Source organism: Tachysurus vachellii, chromosome 8 (genome assembly GCF_030014155.1).
Source record: "Tachysurus vachellii isolate PV-2020 chromosome 8, HZAU_Pvac_v1, whole genome shotgun sequence".
In the NCBI taxonomy this organism is placed as follows: Eukaryota; Metazoa; Chordata; class Actinopteri; order Siluriformes; family Bagridae; genus Tachysurus; species Tachysurus vachellii.
Window position 1 is genome coordinate 20469698 of NC_083467.1, and position 17016 is coordinate 20486713.

At 35.8% G+C, this 17016-nt stretch overlaps 3 long non-coding RNA genes across 3 annotated transcripts; all 3 read right to left on the reverse strand.

Annotated features, from left to right (window-relative positions):
* Positions 1–5709: 5709 nt before the first annotated feature.
* Positions 5710–6493, reverse strand: LOC132850707 (uncharacterized). The gene is made up of 3 exons (XR_009648993.1): positions 6357–6493; positions 6165–6269; positions 5710–5964 (listed from the first exon to the last, which is right to left on the reverse strand). It is a non-coding gene; the product is annotated as an uncharacterized LOC132850707 (long non-coding RNA).
* A 5549-nt stretch (positions 6494–12042) lies between these two features.
* On the reverse strand, positions 12043–12603 carry LOC132849758 (uncharacterized). Its single transcript, XR_009648928.1, has 3 exons — positions 12467–12603; positions 12149–12252; positions 12043–12057 (listed from the first exon to the last, which is right to left on the reverse strand). It is a non-coding gene; the product is annotated as an uncharacterized LOC132849758 (long non-coding RNA).
* A 1833-nt stretch (positions 12604–14436) lies between these two features.
* LOC132850708 (uncharacterized) lies at positions 14437–15236 on the reverse strand. The gene is made up of 3 exons (XR_009648994.1): positions 15079–15236; positions 14854–14958; positions 14437–14715 (listed from the first exon to the last, which is right to left on the reverse strand). It is a non-coding gene; the product is annotated as an uncharacterized LOC132850708 (long non-coding RNA).
* Between the last annotated feature and the right edge of the window lie 1780 nt (positions 15237–17016).

Below are 17016 nucleotides of genomic sequence, written 5' to 3' on the forward strand. Positions count from 1 at the left end.
GTGATCTACATGTGAGGCAGAATATAATCCAAATGCAGAGCTTGCAGGCTTTCTTGCATTTTGTAAACTGAACAACTAACTATGGGGCTGTTCCTGAATCCCTCATCCCAACAAACCACCTCAGTCATATCTTTCAGTTTGTAGACCACAAGAGGGCCCCATGTGAAAGCCACAAATGCAGAATGAGCTCATTGTCCTGTACTGGATACCTTCTTGACCTGATATGGCTAGAAAAAAAGCAATGCTCATAAGCTTCTGGTTACTATTGCAAAACTTACCCACAAAGCTACCACTGCACACTGATGCTTGTTCTGAATAGAATTAATCATGCAACATATGAGTCTACATGAGGTATTGTTATAGTTAGTGTGCATATTTACACAAAAAAGAGTACAGAAATCGGTGGGTATATATCTTGAAATTATTAAAAAAAAGTCTGTTGGCAACATGAAGTGCTGTGTTTAGCATGATTGATATGTACTGTACTGTATGTATTTACATATTAATTATTTTCTATTTTCTTTCATGAATTCTATTTGAATCTGCAGTTGCATTACTGAGGGATACAAAATTATTGTGGATGAGTGAGAAGTCTAGGTCACCAACAACTTTATGGCCATTCAAAATGAGCCTTCTCCCAGTGTTTATAGAGATTTCATTCATAGAGACTCTCCTGTATCCCCCAGCAGGTAGGTGGATTGGCTATGCTAAATTGCCCAGAGCAGTAAATAATCATGAGAAAATATGGAGTGTGGTGCCCCGTATCAACTGGCATCAAATCTGGGATAGCTAGTCCAGCACACAGTGTCATTTACAACATTTGAATAATAAAAAAAAGCAATTATTGAATGAATAAATAAGCGATTGATTTAACATGTTTCTCAAAATAACATTCATTCATCTTCTACCTTCATCCTTCTAAAAGGAGCCTGTGCCTATCTCAGGCGTCATCGGGCATCAAGGCAGGATACACCCTGGACGGAGTGCCAACCCATCACAGGGCACACACACACACACTCTCATTCACTCACACACTACGGACAATTTTCCAGAGAAACCTACCATGCATGTCTTTGGACCGGGGGAGGAAACCGGAGTACCCCGAGGCACGGGGAGAACACGCAAACTCCACACACACAAGGCGGAGGTGGGAATCGAACCCCGACCCTGGAGGTGTGAGGCGAACGTGCTAACCACTAAACCACCGTGCCCCCCTCAAAATAACATGACCAGGTTAATTGTGTCAACAACAATGAACAGTTAAAAGAGAGGGTAAGAAAGAAAAAACTATTAGGTATGATTGTAATCATGTGATGAACAATGTACTTTATGTGCAAAATGCAGACAGAGACTCAGACAAGACTAGCTATGACAGCATAACAAAAATCTAGAGCCTAAAGGGCTTCCTGGGGCATAAAGCGTCCCACCACTCCACAGACAGCAAACCTGAGTGGCTTGAGAGGGTGATAAAGCAACAGCATCCAGACATCCCAGTTCACCATACACTCTATGCCAGCGGTGTCCAATCTTATCCACAAAGGGCCGGTGTGGTTGCAGGTTTTCATTGTAACCAAGCAGAAGCCACACCTGATTCCACCTGTTTAATCAGTTGTTCTTGGATTTTAATAGAATCTGGTGTGGCTTCTGCTTGGTTGGAATGAAAACCTGCACCCACACCAGCCCTTTCCGGATAAGATTGGACACCGCTGCTCTATGCCCATGAACCCTGCCGATCTGCTCCTTTACCTAAGAAAAGCTATTAATAAAAAAGCTAGACTAAACAAATGTGTTTTTAACCTGGACTTAGACACTGAGATTGTGTCTGAGTCCTGAACATTAATTGGAAAGCTGTTCTATAACTGTGGGGCTCTGTAAGAAAAAGCTCTGCACCCCTGGTGTAGCCTTTTGTACTTGAGGTACTAGCAAATAGCCTGCACCTTTTGATCGTAGTAGACATGACGGAACATAAAAAAACAAAAGATTACTCAGGTACTGTGGTGTGTGACCATTAAGTGCTTTAAAGTTTAGTAATAGTATTTTCTAATCAATGAGAAATTTGACTGAGAGCCAATGCAGTGTGGATAAGATAGGAGTGACGTGTTCATATCTTATCATCTTATCATATCTTGTTCTAGTTAGGACTCTAGCTGCTGTGTGCTGGACTAACTGGAGCATGTTTTTGATCCTACTGAAACATCCACACTTACATTGAATTACAATAATTCAACTTAGAGGTATTTTATCTTTAAAAACAACTTTATCTACAAAATAAAGGAAACCCATTATTGCCATCAAGTGTATGTCAGTATGCCTCACTAAAATGTTTAGTGTTGTTTTGAATCCAAAGCAGAAATGCTTTCACGTTAAACAGCAATGGCTGCTCATAATATTATATATCATCAAATATTACATATCTCTCAATAGTTTAAAAAGGAAATTTGTTAAGGTTGAGCAATGGTTTATAACATTATATCATTAGGTCTCAGTAGCATAATAAGAACAAATCTGTAAGGTATTACACACATGAAGAGATATAGGAAGCTCCATAATTTCATAAGGTCCTTAGGAATCAGAGCCATGTCTCTCTTGTGTCTATTAGACATGTTTAACAGAGATTTTGTGATAAACTAATGATGATCTACCCCATTCATATTCTATTTCACGTGTCTTCTCTATCACTGCCTACTACATGTGGTCTTCAATACACAATTGAGTGTATATGACAATAGAAAGGACATTATTCATAATAACACTTTCCGGTGTTTAGAACAATTCATAATCACACACTCCAGTGTCACCCAAATGAGGATGAGTTCCCTTTTGAATCTGCTTCCTCTCAAGGTTTCTTCCTCTTCCATCTAAGGGAGTTTTTCCTCGCTTCAGTCAACTCAGGTTTGCATATTGGGGATAAATACAAACACATTAAAATATAAGTCTGATATTAATGAATGAATGCATAGAAGCCTTTATTATCACCACATATACATTACAGAACAGTTGAATTCTTTTCTTTGCATATCACAACTAAGGAGCTTGGGTTTGAAGCACAGGAGCAGGGGAGGCCTTGCTCAATTGCCCAACAGTTGTAGCTTGGCAGTGCTGGGGCTTGAACCACGATCCTCCACCCAGAGCCTTAATCACTTGAGCCACCACTGACCACCACTAATCTTAACCATTTCTATAACATTAATCTTTGTATAATATAAAACCTTTGTACTATAGTTATTATGTTCTGTAAAGCTTCTTTGAGAAAATGTCCATTGTTAAAGTGCTATACACTCTCATTCATTTTCTACCGCTTATCCGAACTACCTCGGGTCACGGGGAGCCTGTGCCTATATCAGGTGTCATCGGGCATCAAGGCAGGATACACCCTGGACGGAGTGCCAACCCATCACAGGGCACACACACACTCTCATTCACTCACGCAATCACACACTACGGACAATTTTCCAGAGATGCCAATCAACCTACCATGCATGTCTTTGGACCGGGGGAGGAAACCGGAGTACCCGGAGGAAACCCCGAGGCACGGGGAGAACATGCAAACTCCACACACACGGGGGGAATCGAACCCCCAACCCTGGAGGTGTGAGGTGAATGTGCTAAACACTAAATTAAGCCACCGTGCCCCACAAGTGCTATACAAATACATTTGAATTGAATTGAATTAAAATGACTGACTGGATTGAATGACTGGAAAGAAATCAGCCCCAGTTTTGTGTCTTCATATTGTTTTATATATTTTCCTTTTATCTACTGTGGGTGCTGTTGTACCTGTGTCTACACAAATCCAAAATAAACAGCCTAGCAGTGAGAGTTTATGATATAACACATTAGTAATAGAAGGAAGAATATGCCACTGTGTAACTGGAGAAATCAGCTCAAAATGTAGATATATTTTGACAAAGCTGAACACTACTTGTGTTAGATATTGACTTCTTATGGGTCAAAATGGTACAACCTGGCAAACCTCTGTTTACATATAATTTTCGTGCAATTATGTAGTAAATATTGACACATTTCTACAATGTGTAAACACATTGACAGATAATTCACTGCAGCCTGGCAGTATTAAACCATTGTGCCAGACAATTTAATGTTGCGACAAGCTAAACTATTTACATATTTATGTATGTATGGTATCATGTTCTATAGTCTCATATTTTAGTAAAATAAAAATCGGAAAAGTGCAATTTTTCATTGATTAAGTGAAGTTTTTAATAATAAATAATGAACCATTTTTGGAATAATATCTGTTGTAATACATGTAGTATGTTCTTTAGACCTGTACGTCACACACAACATAAGAGACACTTCCTGTATTTACATAGAGAAAAAACACCCCTCTATTCACAATGTTTACTAATCCTGAAGCTTACGGTTTACACCTGATCCATAGTCAGTTATTACAAGAGCACATTTTCATATTAAGATAAAACTGACGTGTATTTTGAAAGCTTTATCAGCTGTCCCCTGTTACTCAGTGTAGAAGTGTTTGAACTGCATCTGTTACACCGCTTCCCATTATTGTTTATTCCCGTATTTAAAACATCCATTCAAGTTCATTATCCAACAAAAAGTTAAAGCAATCTTTCCCTCTTCTGTTATGGAGTAGTTATTATTATTGTTATTATAATTATGGAGATGTAACATTAGATTAGATTAAAATCTCCTGCATATGATTGAGTGCAAGCTCCTTATGACCACCCCTAATACACCCCAATATCCTTATGCACTGGACACACACACAACAAACAGCACACTGAAAAAAAGAAAATAGAAAAATAGTCTAGTGAAAAACATTCTGCATGTGAAATTTGGTGGTAATCCCCCTACTGATGAAGTCCTCTAAACAAGCTAGTAAAGCCATCATTCTATACTATTCCCAGATTTCTGGCTCTGTCGGCGGAATTGTGTTCTTTTGTTCAGTCACTCTCAATTACGCCAGGAGAAGCAAGCATATCTTAGTGTACTGCCTGAGCCCAAGGAAACAACAATTGTATGTCAATTTCAGGTTAAAAAAATTGATTTGTATGTCAGTTTTAACAAATCAGTAGGTTTTAAGATCAAATGTAATAATATTATGCCCACATCTCTTACTGGACATTAATGGGCCTGCGTTCTCTGCTGATTTTAAGCTGGAAAAGTAAAACTGACTCATTAAAAAAGACAGATTTGTATTAGATTTTCAATGAAAAACTATAAAATTTTTTCATTCATTCATTCATTTTCTACCGCTTATCCGAACTACCTCGGGTCACGGGGAGCCTGTGCCTATCTCAGGCGTCATCGGGCATCAAGGCACCAGATACACCCTGGACGGAGTGCCAACCCATCGCAGGGCACATATACTCATTCACTCAGGGACAATTTTCCAGAGATGCCAATCAACCTACCATGCATGTCTTTGGACCGGGGAGGAAACCGGAGTACCCGGAGGAAACCCCCGAGGCACAGGGAGAAGATGCAAACTCCACACACACAAGGTGGAGGCGTGAATCGAACCCCGACCCTGTTGGTGTGAGGCGAACGTGCTAACCACTAAGCCACCGTGCCTCCCTTAAATTTTTTCAAAGAAATGCTATACCATGATGATTATAATCACCAATGCACACCACTGTCTATACCATATGTCTAGATAAAGACATCTTATATTAAATATGTCGTATTCAATTCTTTTATTCCAGGAAAAAGAGAAACTGGATATTTTGCGGTTGCAGCTAATTATTTTATTTAATTCTCATGATTTAGCATAACAATCCAATTAATACATCACATGTCTGAAATATAAATAATTCCTGTAAATTATTTATATTCTTGGCTAGCGATGATCACAAAGAGGCTGATGTCCTTCTTATTAGTTGCAGTAGTTGTAACTGCAGCAGACAGCAGTGGTACCAGGAGCCTGCTGTTGCTGCCTACAGATGTACTCACTCATGCATCCTTTCATATAAATGGTGGCTGTTGGAAGACAGATAAATTTATTATCCCCACAAACGAATGAGTTTAGTACAGAATAGCATATTACACCCCAGGACATTAAAGGCTAACAAAACAATAGAAATGTAACGTTTAAAACATATACATATACGAAATATACATTTCCAAATATCATGTGACAGGTAGGTGACTTTTTTTTCCGATTCAGTTAAATTTCTTACGAGCATCGACGGTGGCACAAACAGGATTTTGCAAAAGAGAGCCACATTCCTCTCGTCTAACGGAACAGCCTTTTCCAACACATGCATAACACCACAAAGCCTCACCTAAAACAGACCATATACAAGAGCAGCTGGAGGATTTCTGCATTTTAACTCAATTATACAAAATATCTAATTAGAAAAATAACCTACCGTAGTTTATGAAGACTAAAGCAACCAGGCAAATGAAAAGCACCTTCATTTTTATTATATCTAAAGAAATAACAAATTGAAAAATAATTCAAATTTTAATTTTAGCAAAGTTTACAACATTAACGAAAATGGTAACAGATCTACCCATGTGTTCTGACTCACCTATTGGCTGTTCATACATTTCCTAACCCAATGTACCTGATTTTATACTTTTTCAGTATCTTGGCCTATATTCAAGGTTACTGATATGGCCTAGCCAATGATTTATACATTTAGAAGTATGATTATATGCATGGGAAAAAAGGAAGCTGGAACTGGTAGATGGCAGCTGTTTGGTCACGTACAATCAGTGAAAGATGGAGGAGGAAGTGTTGTGGTTTGGGGGATGTTTTGTAAAGCGGGGCTTCTTATGCAGCTACATCGCATGATAAATGCAAATGGTTATCAGATCCTCCTTCGGTAACATGTGGTTCCTTCCCTGCAATCATCTCCAATCAGCCTGCAATTTTCAAAGACAATGCCACCTGTCACTAGGCGAAAAATGTACAGCAGTTCCTTGAATCTAAGAACACTGAACTACTTAAATGGCCATGATCTAATCTTAACTGAAAATCTCTGGAAAATTCTTGGCAACAACATTATTGCCAAGAAACTCACTACAGTTGCAGAACTCTGGAAGAGACTGGAAGAAGAGTGGACCAAGATAACACCAAAGCAGTGTGAGAAAACTAGTGATGTCCGGCAGCTGCAGAAATCATTCAAAACAAGTAGCTCTATGCATCCTACTTATTCTGGCCAACTGTAACCCTCAAACTTTAAAATTTTTTAGTTGTAATCTCATTTAGTGGTACAGTGTTTACTGTTCTCTAATTTTGACCACTGTAATTTCTACAACATAAAGGTTTTTGTAAAAAGGGCCTTGGTTATTATATAAAATGTGGTAGTAGAACAGTGTTCACAAGGTTATCAATTAAACACATAGCTAATCAATTATACACACATAAACACTGTGTATACAAATATACATATGTGGTGTGAAAATGAACTGAGGGCCTTGACCTATACGTATCTGCATGAATTTATGCGTTGCATTGTGCTTTATATCTACATGGTTGCTACTGGCTTTTAAATAAATGCATGACATATGGTAAGCATATAAAGCTGTATTTATATACATTCATATTCATATGAATAGTCTTTATGTATGTCTTTTATCTTTCTGGAAATACCTCCAGATTTCTTTTGGATATATCCAGGTTTATTGTATTCACATGTTCCCTAATTTCACAGTTTGCTCCTAAATGTTTTTTTTTTTTTTATATTCTTCCCCTGTAAAACTCAAGGACAACACATGGGAAAAGTGCACATGCCATTCTATCTGAGCATGTATATAACTCAAAACATACATTTCAGCAAGTCCCAGTCCCACAAGGCAACCAGAATGTTTTTTTTTCATGGTGTCTATTTGTAGCCTTAGTCTTACCAGTGAATACAACTCTTGTGAAGGTTAGTGCCTGTGAAAAGGTTACAGCATTCTTCACAGGTCCTTCCCTTCTTTTGAATTCAGTGTTTCATATAGGAATGGCTCTGAAGCAAGCCCCATAAACACATTGTAAAATGGCAGATGGAACAGTTCACAGAAGCTAATGATATTTGGACCTTCAGTCAGAACAAAATGATTTTGCCGACCAAGAAATCTCTGAAGGTATAAATATTCACAGATTTATATGATGTGTAAACAACAAAAAGGCAATCCCATTGATTTAAATATTGTAACCTTAAACATGGCAAAGTGCTTGTTTAATACTTAAAACCTGTTGGTTTAATTATTTGGTTGAGAAACAATGATGTTGTTTACATGATAAATATTTTTACAAGAGTTTTTGCTTTTGTTTCCTGCATTTACTTTAAATCTGTTTCCATTAACCATAGTCTGGTTATTTTAGCCATGGTTAAGTAAAGGCTGAATGCTGGACCCTTTATTTAAGTATTTTATTGCTCGTTATGGAATTAAAGAAGAAACATCAAGCATCAATCAAGCAGCTTGACTTCTGTTGATTTAGCCCATACTGCAGCCTATAGGTTTAATGCTAGTTTCAGATTCAGCTTACTTGCTCAGAGAGCTGTAACCTTTTACCAAGCCACCAGATTCATGTGGCAGACTTGTCCTGCTCGATACAGTCATGTTGGAAAAACAAGGAGGCAATCATGTCACACCAGGTTCTGCCTGTTTATGCTATTTGGTGACCTGATTACATTACAGTAATTGTTATGTCACCTGGCAACAGGCTTATGTAAGATGGGCAGGGCTAGACTTAATCACTATTGCTAATGAAAAAACTTTTTTATCTTAAGTTTTTATTGGTTGGAGTAGCACAAAGACATAAGAATAAAATATAGACTTACACTGAAAACTTTACCATGTACATGAATTCAACTCGCAACTCAATTCTCATTTATTCAGCAAAAAGTAAGATTTTTTTAGTTACATTTACAATATTTTCACATGCTCTTATATTTACAGCTTATATTTATTTCATTTACATAACTGATAAAAAACTTACAAAAAACTTTGTTATATAAATATCTGCATCAAACAGCAGATTTAGTATTTAGAGTACACATGGTCATCTATAACATTCTAAGTGATGAAAATTTGTTGCTGCTTGAAAATAATTCTTTCTGCTATGTATGATGTCTGAGAGGACTTTCTAGATTATTATTTATATATATACTGTGGACCATGAGAATATGAGGAATATGAGAATATATATATATATATTCATTCATTCATTCATCTTCTACCGCTTATCCGAACTACCTCGGGTCACGGGGAGCCTGTGCCTATCTCAGGCGTCATTGGGCATCAAGGCAGGATACACCCTGGACGGAGTGCCAACCCATCGCAGGGCACACACACACTCTCATTCACTCACACAATCACACACTACGGACAATTTTCCAGAGATGCCAATCAACCTACCATGCATGTCTTTGGACAAAATGAGGCTGTCAAGAGACCTACAGCATAGTAAATGTTGAAGTTGTTGCAAGGATGTCTGGCAAGTTCTGGTCAATCCTAGCATGTGGCGACTATATTTCACTAAGACTTCACAGGTTTTAGAATCCTTGAAGAAGCTTGGTGGTGCCAGCTTAATGCTACAGGGCTACTGTCTGGGCTTGGGACCGGCAAAGAAATCACTGGATTTCAACCCCTGTGGCAGGATTCCACTAGATAATGAACACCAATGGACAGTATATACAAAACGTGTAGAGATAAAGACATATCTTTTATTGCCGATGTCTAATTCATTCTTTTATGTCTTACTGAACTCCTATACTAATAGGGCAGGACAAAAACAAACTGCAGTTTTTAAATGCTGATGGTAATTATTTTATTTGATCAAATTAAGTTTCACATTATTTAACAAATGAAATCAATTAAGCAAGATTTTATTTAACAGAACAAATCATGAATTCCAGACAATATTCTATATTATATGCATGAAAAATAAATGAGTGCTTGATTTTAACTTTTTGGCTAGTGATTATATAAAGACATCTCTGTGGCTGCTTTATCTTCTTAGCGGTTGCAGTAGTTGGTATTGCAGCAGGTAGCAGTGGTACCCGGAGCCTTCTGTAGCTCCTTACAGACAGACTCACTTATGCATCCTTTCATATAAGATCGGGCTATTGACAGGCAGATAAACTTGTTATCAATAAAAGTGTTCTGTTTTATTTCCTCAACTGAATAAGCAGAATGCACATGGATCATAAAACAAATTAAGTATTTAAATATTAAGATATATATTTGCAGGTATATATTTATTTTATTAGACTTTCTTTGTCACTGACTGAGATTGATTGTTAGTTAATTTCTTACAGGATTCTATGACGGCACACACAGGATTTTTCAAAAGAGAGCCACATTCCTCTTGTACACCTGAACAGCCTTTTTTAGCACACGCATAACACCTCAAAGCCTCACCTAAAACAGACCAAATACAAGAGCAGCTGGAGGATTTCTGCATTTCAGCTCTAACCAATACAAAAGCATAAATTTTGCAAAATATTTCAAATATATTTTAGTTTAAGATAAAAAAACCTACTGTAATTTATGAAGAGTAAAGCAACCAGACAAATGACAAACAACTTCATTTTTCTGATACCTAAAAAAGAAAGAAGCTTAACTTTAAATCAGTAAACTCATAAAAGTTTCATATTTCTAATATAAATGATAGCACATAAGAGACAATGCATCATTATTATTATGAAAATTGTTTAAAAAATGAACTGAAATCTTATGTTTCATTTGTGTCTTGTTGACTCACCTACTGGATGTTCCACCTTTTGCTTAATCCAGTGTCCCCCTGAATTTATATCAACATTTTGATTTTTATCCAAGATTACACATAAGCCCTAGTGAATGAGATTTGCAGTATTGTTTGTGTTGTTCTACCAGCTTCATTACTCCCCCTTATACCTGTCTATAAAATCTTTTCAGGCTTATTATCCTGTTCTAACAAAGGGAGAAACAATCTTTCACCCTCCTATTATGAAGTGTACCAGACAGGTACTGGGTAAAATTTCATCGCATTGTTAAGGATGTCTAAAGGAATTTCCAAACAAATTGTACATTTTGTTTTCTTTCATTCAATAGATGTTGTTGTTCTTTTTTTTTAAAAAAAAGGGAAAAATGAAATGTTAACATAGCAATAGATTTTACAATGAAGCGTAATCCTAATATTCAATTCAATTTTATTTGTATAGCGCTTTTAACAATAGACATTTTAATCAAAGCAGCTTTACGGAGCATAAGAAACATAATACAAATTTAATATGATACAAAGATTAATATAATACAAAAGTTCAAGATTAATATTAAACTTATATTTAAATGTGTTTGTATTTATCCCCAATGAACAAGTCTGAGGTGACTGAGGCAACTGTGGTGAGGAAAAACTCCCTTAGATGGAAGAGGAAGAAATCTTGAGAGGAACCAGACTCAAACGGGAACCTCATCCTCATTTGGGTGACACTGAAGGGTGTAATTATAAATATATGCCCACTTCCCTTAGAATAGCCTTTACTGCAAACTATTTGGTCTATTGGTACTTATTAATGGACCCAATCTCTGATGATAACTCTATTTTATAAGTGTTTATTTGTCTAGGTAAGTCTTCAATAAAAATCTACCTTTAGTTTTCTTTTTCTGTGAAAACCAATACCGCAAGTAACATGATCACTAATGAACACCAATGGACAGTATATACAAAATCTGTATAGATAAAGACATATCTTATTGAATGCCTTATCAAACCCCGATTATCAGAGGGCTAGAAAAAATATTCATAAAGGCTGTTGTTAATTATTTTATTTAAGTCAAATAAAATAATTGAGGGCTAGAAAAAAGAATTATTCATAAAGACTGTTGTTAATTATTTTATTTAATTCAAATAAAATTATTTAACAGAACAAATCATGAATTCCAGGCCAAATCTATATTATATGCATGAAAAATAAAATAAGTGCTGGATTTTAACTTCTGGTAAGTGATGATTATATAAAGACATTGCTGTGGCTGCTGTATCTTCTTAACGGTTGCAGTAGTTGGTATTGCAGCAGGTAGCAGTGGTACCCGGAGCCTTCTGTTGCCCCCTACAGATGTACTCACTCATGCATGCTTTCAAATAAAATTGGGCTGTTGAAAGACAGAAAAATTTGTTGTTTTATTCAATCAACTATATTAGCAGAGTGCACATGGATCTTAATTTTGTAAATAAATTTCTTACGGGCATCTACGGTGGCACAGACAGGGTTTATCAAAAGTGAGCTGCAGTCCTGTCTCTAGCTGAACAATTTTTTCCCAAACACGCATAACACCACAAAGCCTCACCTAAAACAGACCAAATACAAGAGCAGCTGGAGGATTTTTGCATTTCAGCTCTAATCAATACAAAAGCATCAAACTTGAAAAAAAGATATATATATATATATATATATATATATATATATATATATATATATATATATATATATATATATATATATATATATAGTTTAATATAGAACATATTATAATATATTATAGTGTAATATAGAAAACCTACTGTAATTTATGAAGAGTAAAGCAACCAGACAAATGACAAACAACTTCATTTTTCTGATACCTAAAAAGATAAATCAGTAAACTCATAAAAGTGTTTTTTTTTTTAATATTAACAAAACTTACTATTTCTAATATAAATGATAGCACATAAGAGACAATGCATCATTATTATTATGAGAATTGTTTAAAAAATCAGCTGAAATCTTGTTTCATCTGTGTCTTGACTCACCTACTGGATGTTCCACCTTTTAATGACACCTCCAGTGTCCCCCTGAATTTATATCAACATTTTAATTTTTATCCAAGATTACACATAAGCCCTAGCGAATGAGATTTGCAGTATTGTTTGTGTTGTTCTACCAGCTACATTACTCCCCCTTATACCTGTCTATAAAATCTTTTCAGGCTTATTATCCTGTTCTAACAAAGGGAGAAACAATCTTTCACCCTCCTATTATGAAGTGTACCAGACAGGTACTGGGTAAAATTTCATCGCATTGTTAAGGATGTCTAAAGGAATTTCCAAACAAATTTTCATTCAATAAATGTTGTTGTTCTTTAAAAAAAAAAAAAAAAAGGGGGGGGGGGGGGGTGAAGAATGTCATCTAATGAGAAAATGTTCATTAAATGCAAATCTTACTGTCTTCTCATATTAGTGGCTTATTGAATAAAATCACAAGTAAAACTCAAAATGAAAAAATCTGCAAGTAGAATTTGGTGGGAAATCCTTCACTGATGAAGTCATGAAGTTAATAAACTAGTAAACAGATGATTAGTATTTCCAGATTTCTGGACCTGTCTGGGGGGCACGGTGGCTTAGTGGTTAGCACGTTCGCCTCACACCTCCAGGGTCGGGGTTCGATTCCCGCCTCCACCTTGTGTGTGGAGTTTGCATGTTCTCCCGGTTCCTCAGGGGTTTCCTCCGGTTACTCCGGTTTCCTCCCCCGATCCAAAGACATGCATGGTAGGTTGATTTGCATCTCTGGAAAATTGTCCATAGTGTGTGAGTGAATGAGAGTGTGTGTGTGCCCTGTGATGGGTTGGCACTCCGTCCAGGGTGTATCCTGCCTTGATGCCCGATGACGCCTGAGATAGGCACAGGCTCCCCGTGACCCGAGATAGTTCAGATAAGCGGTAGAAGATGAATGAATGAATGGACCTGTCTGTGGAATTCATCAGTTCATTCACTCTTAATTATGGAACACCAATATAACTAAGAGGATAAAGCGAACGTACCCTACTGTACTGCATGAGCACAAAGAAACAATATTTTCATGACCATTTCACGTTTAAGAAATTCTGTTTTTTTTACTTTTAACATATCAATAGATTTGATAATGAAGCATAATCCTAATATTTAATTCAATTTAATTCAATTCAAATTTATTTGTATAGCGCTTTTAACAATAGACATTGTCTCAAAGCAGCTTTACGGAGCATAAGAAACATAATACAAATTTAATATGATACAAAGATTAATATAATACAAAAGTTCAAGATTAATATTAGACTTATATGTAAATGTGTTTGTATTTATCCCCAATGAACAAGTCTGAGGTGACTGAGGCAACTGTGGTGAGGAACCATGAAAATGGAAATCTTGAGAGGAACCAGACTCAAACGGGAACCTCATCCTCATTTGGGTGACACTGAAGGGTGTAATTATAAATATATGCCCACTTCCCTTAGAATAGCCTTTTCTGCAAACTATTTGGTCTGTTAACAGCTTATTAATGGACTCAATCTCTGATGATAACTCTATTTTATAAGTGTTTATTTGTCTAGGTAAGTCTTCAATAAAAATCTACCTTTATTTTTCTGTTTCTGTGAAAACCAATACCGCAAGTAACATGATCACTAATGAACACCAATGGACAGTATATACAAAATCTGTATAGATAAAGACATATCTTATTGAATGCCTTATCAAACTTTGATTATCAGAGGGCTAGAAAAAATATTCATAAAGGCTGTTGTTAATTATTTTATTTAATTCAAATAAAATTATTAACAGAACAAATCATGAATTCCAGGCCAATTCTATATTATATGCATGAAAAATAAAATAGTGCTGGATTTTAACTTCTGGTAAGTGATGATTATATAAAGACATTGCTGTGGCTGCTGTATCTTCTGTATCTTATTATTAGTTGCAGTAGTTGTAACTGCAGCAGGTAGCAGTGGTACCCGGAGCCTTCTGTTGCCCCCTACAGATGTACTCACTCATGCATCCTTTCACATAAAATTTGGCTGTTGAAAGACAGAAAAATTTGTTGTTTTATTCAATCAACTGTATTAGCAGAGTGCACATGGATCTTAAGACAGGCTCAGTGGGTTAGAGACAGTGGGTTAAAATATTCAAATAAATATTGTAAATAAATTTCTTACGTGCATCTACGGTGGCACAGACAGGGTTTATCAAACGTGAGCCACATTCCTCTCGTCTAGCTGAACAATCTTTTCCAAAACATGCATAACACATCAAAGCCTCACCTAAAACAGACCAAATACAAGAGCAGCTGGAGGATTTCTGCATTTCAGCTCTAACAATACAAAAGCATCAAACTTGACAAAAAAATTCAAATATATTATAGTGTAATATAGAAAACCTACTGTTATTTATGAAGAGCAAAGCAACCAGACAAATGACAAACAACTTCATTTTTCTGATACCTAAAAAAAGAAAGAAGCTTAACTTTAAATCAGTAAACTCACATTGCACAGTGGTAGTTTAAGTATATCTAGAATTTTAACTTTAACAAAGTATCGCATTTCTAATATGAATAAAAGATGTATTATTATTATTATTGTTATTATTATTATTATTATTATTATTATTATTATTATTATTATTATTAGTAGTAGTAGTAGTAGTAGTAGTAGTAGTAGTAGTTCGGATAAGCGGTAGAAAATGAGTGAGAGTGAGTGAGTATTATTATTATTATTATTATTATTATTATTATTATTAGTAGTAGTAGTAGTAGTAGTAGTTCGGATAAGCGGTAGAAAATGAGTGAGAGTGAGTGAGTATTATTATTATTATTATTATTATTATTATTATTATTATTATTATTAGTAGTAGTAGTAGTAGTAGTAGTAGTAGTAGTAGTAGTTCGGATAAGCGGTAGAAAATGAGTGAGAGTGAGTGAGTATTATTATTATTATTATTATTATTATTATTATTATTATTATTATTATTATTATTATTATTATTATAACTTTTTCAAAATGAACTGACATTTTTCAAAGTGAACTGACACTGAACAGATTTATCCATGTGATTTTACTCACCTGCTGGCTGTTCAACCTTTTGCTTATTCCAGTGTCCCCCTGAATTTATACCTACAGTATAATGTGACCTTTACCCACGGTTACTCATAAACTTCAGCTACAGACTTGTACCTTTGTTTGTTAGGATAAACAAATTAGCTGGCATTGGTAGCTGTTTTGCAATAAAGGAAAGTTTTTTCTTATCACATTGTAACCTTAGACTGCACATAAACAATTATTTTGAACATAAAATCTATATAATATTGTTTAGATCTGATTTTACCACTTTTTTAACCATATTAATCCAGAGCCATGTTCCAAGTTTCACAAAGTGATAGTAGTAGCACATGGGCTGAAGTATAATAATAATAATAATAATAAAATTATAAATGAAAATTAAAATAGTTGATTTTAATCTGACTAATCTGATTAGTAATATTATGAATGAATACATTAAATATAATGTTCAATTTTATTTGTATAGAGTTTTTTTTATATATCAATAGACACTGTTACAAAGGCAGATTAACTGAATTTAGATAGATTTAGATCCTTAATGAACACACCAGAGATTTCAGAGGCAACAAAAACACTCTAAAACAACAGGAGGAAGAAACATAGAGAAGAAAGAGACTTAAAAAGAAACATTTTTTCTATGATATAGTGGGATTATATGACATTATTCTTCCACAACTGTATACTATAAAATCAAACAGCACTAACTGTGTTGAAATAATGTTTAGTATTGACACCATATTCAGTTTAATTCTGCAATGTCAATGCTAATATCTTTACTGGGTTTACATCAGCTGTTAATATTGCATCCGATTTAAATTACATTTTATATACTCCAAACAAAAGACTACCTTATTCCAGCCTGAAAGATGCTGCATTTGATCTCTTGTACATCTCAAAACATTCCAGCAGGATGAAAATACAGACAGAACTTTTTTTATGACGTTGAAAGCATTTGGGGGGGCACGGTGGCTTAGTGGTTAGCACGTTCGCCTCACACCTCCAGGGTTGGGGGTTCGATTCCCGCCTCCACCTTGTGTGTGTGGAGTTTGCATGTTCTCCCCGTGCCTCGGGGGTTTCCTCCGGGTACTCCGGTTTCCTCCCCGGTCCAAAGACATGCATGGTAGGTTGATTGGCATCTCTGGAAAATTGTCCGTAGTGTGTGAGTGTGTGAGTGAATGAGAGTGTGTGTGTGTGCCCTGCGATGGGTTGGCACTCCGTCCAGGGTGTATCCTGCCTTGATGCCCAATGAGGCACAGGCTCCCC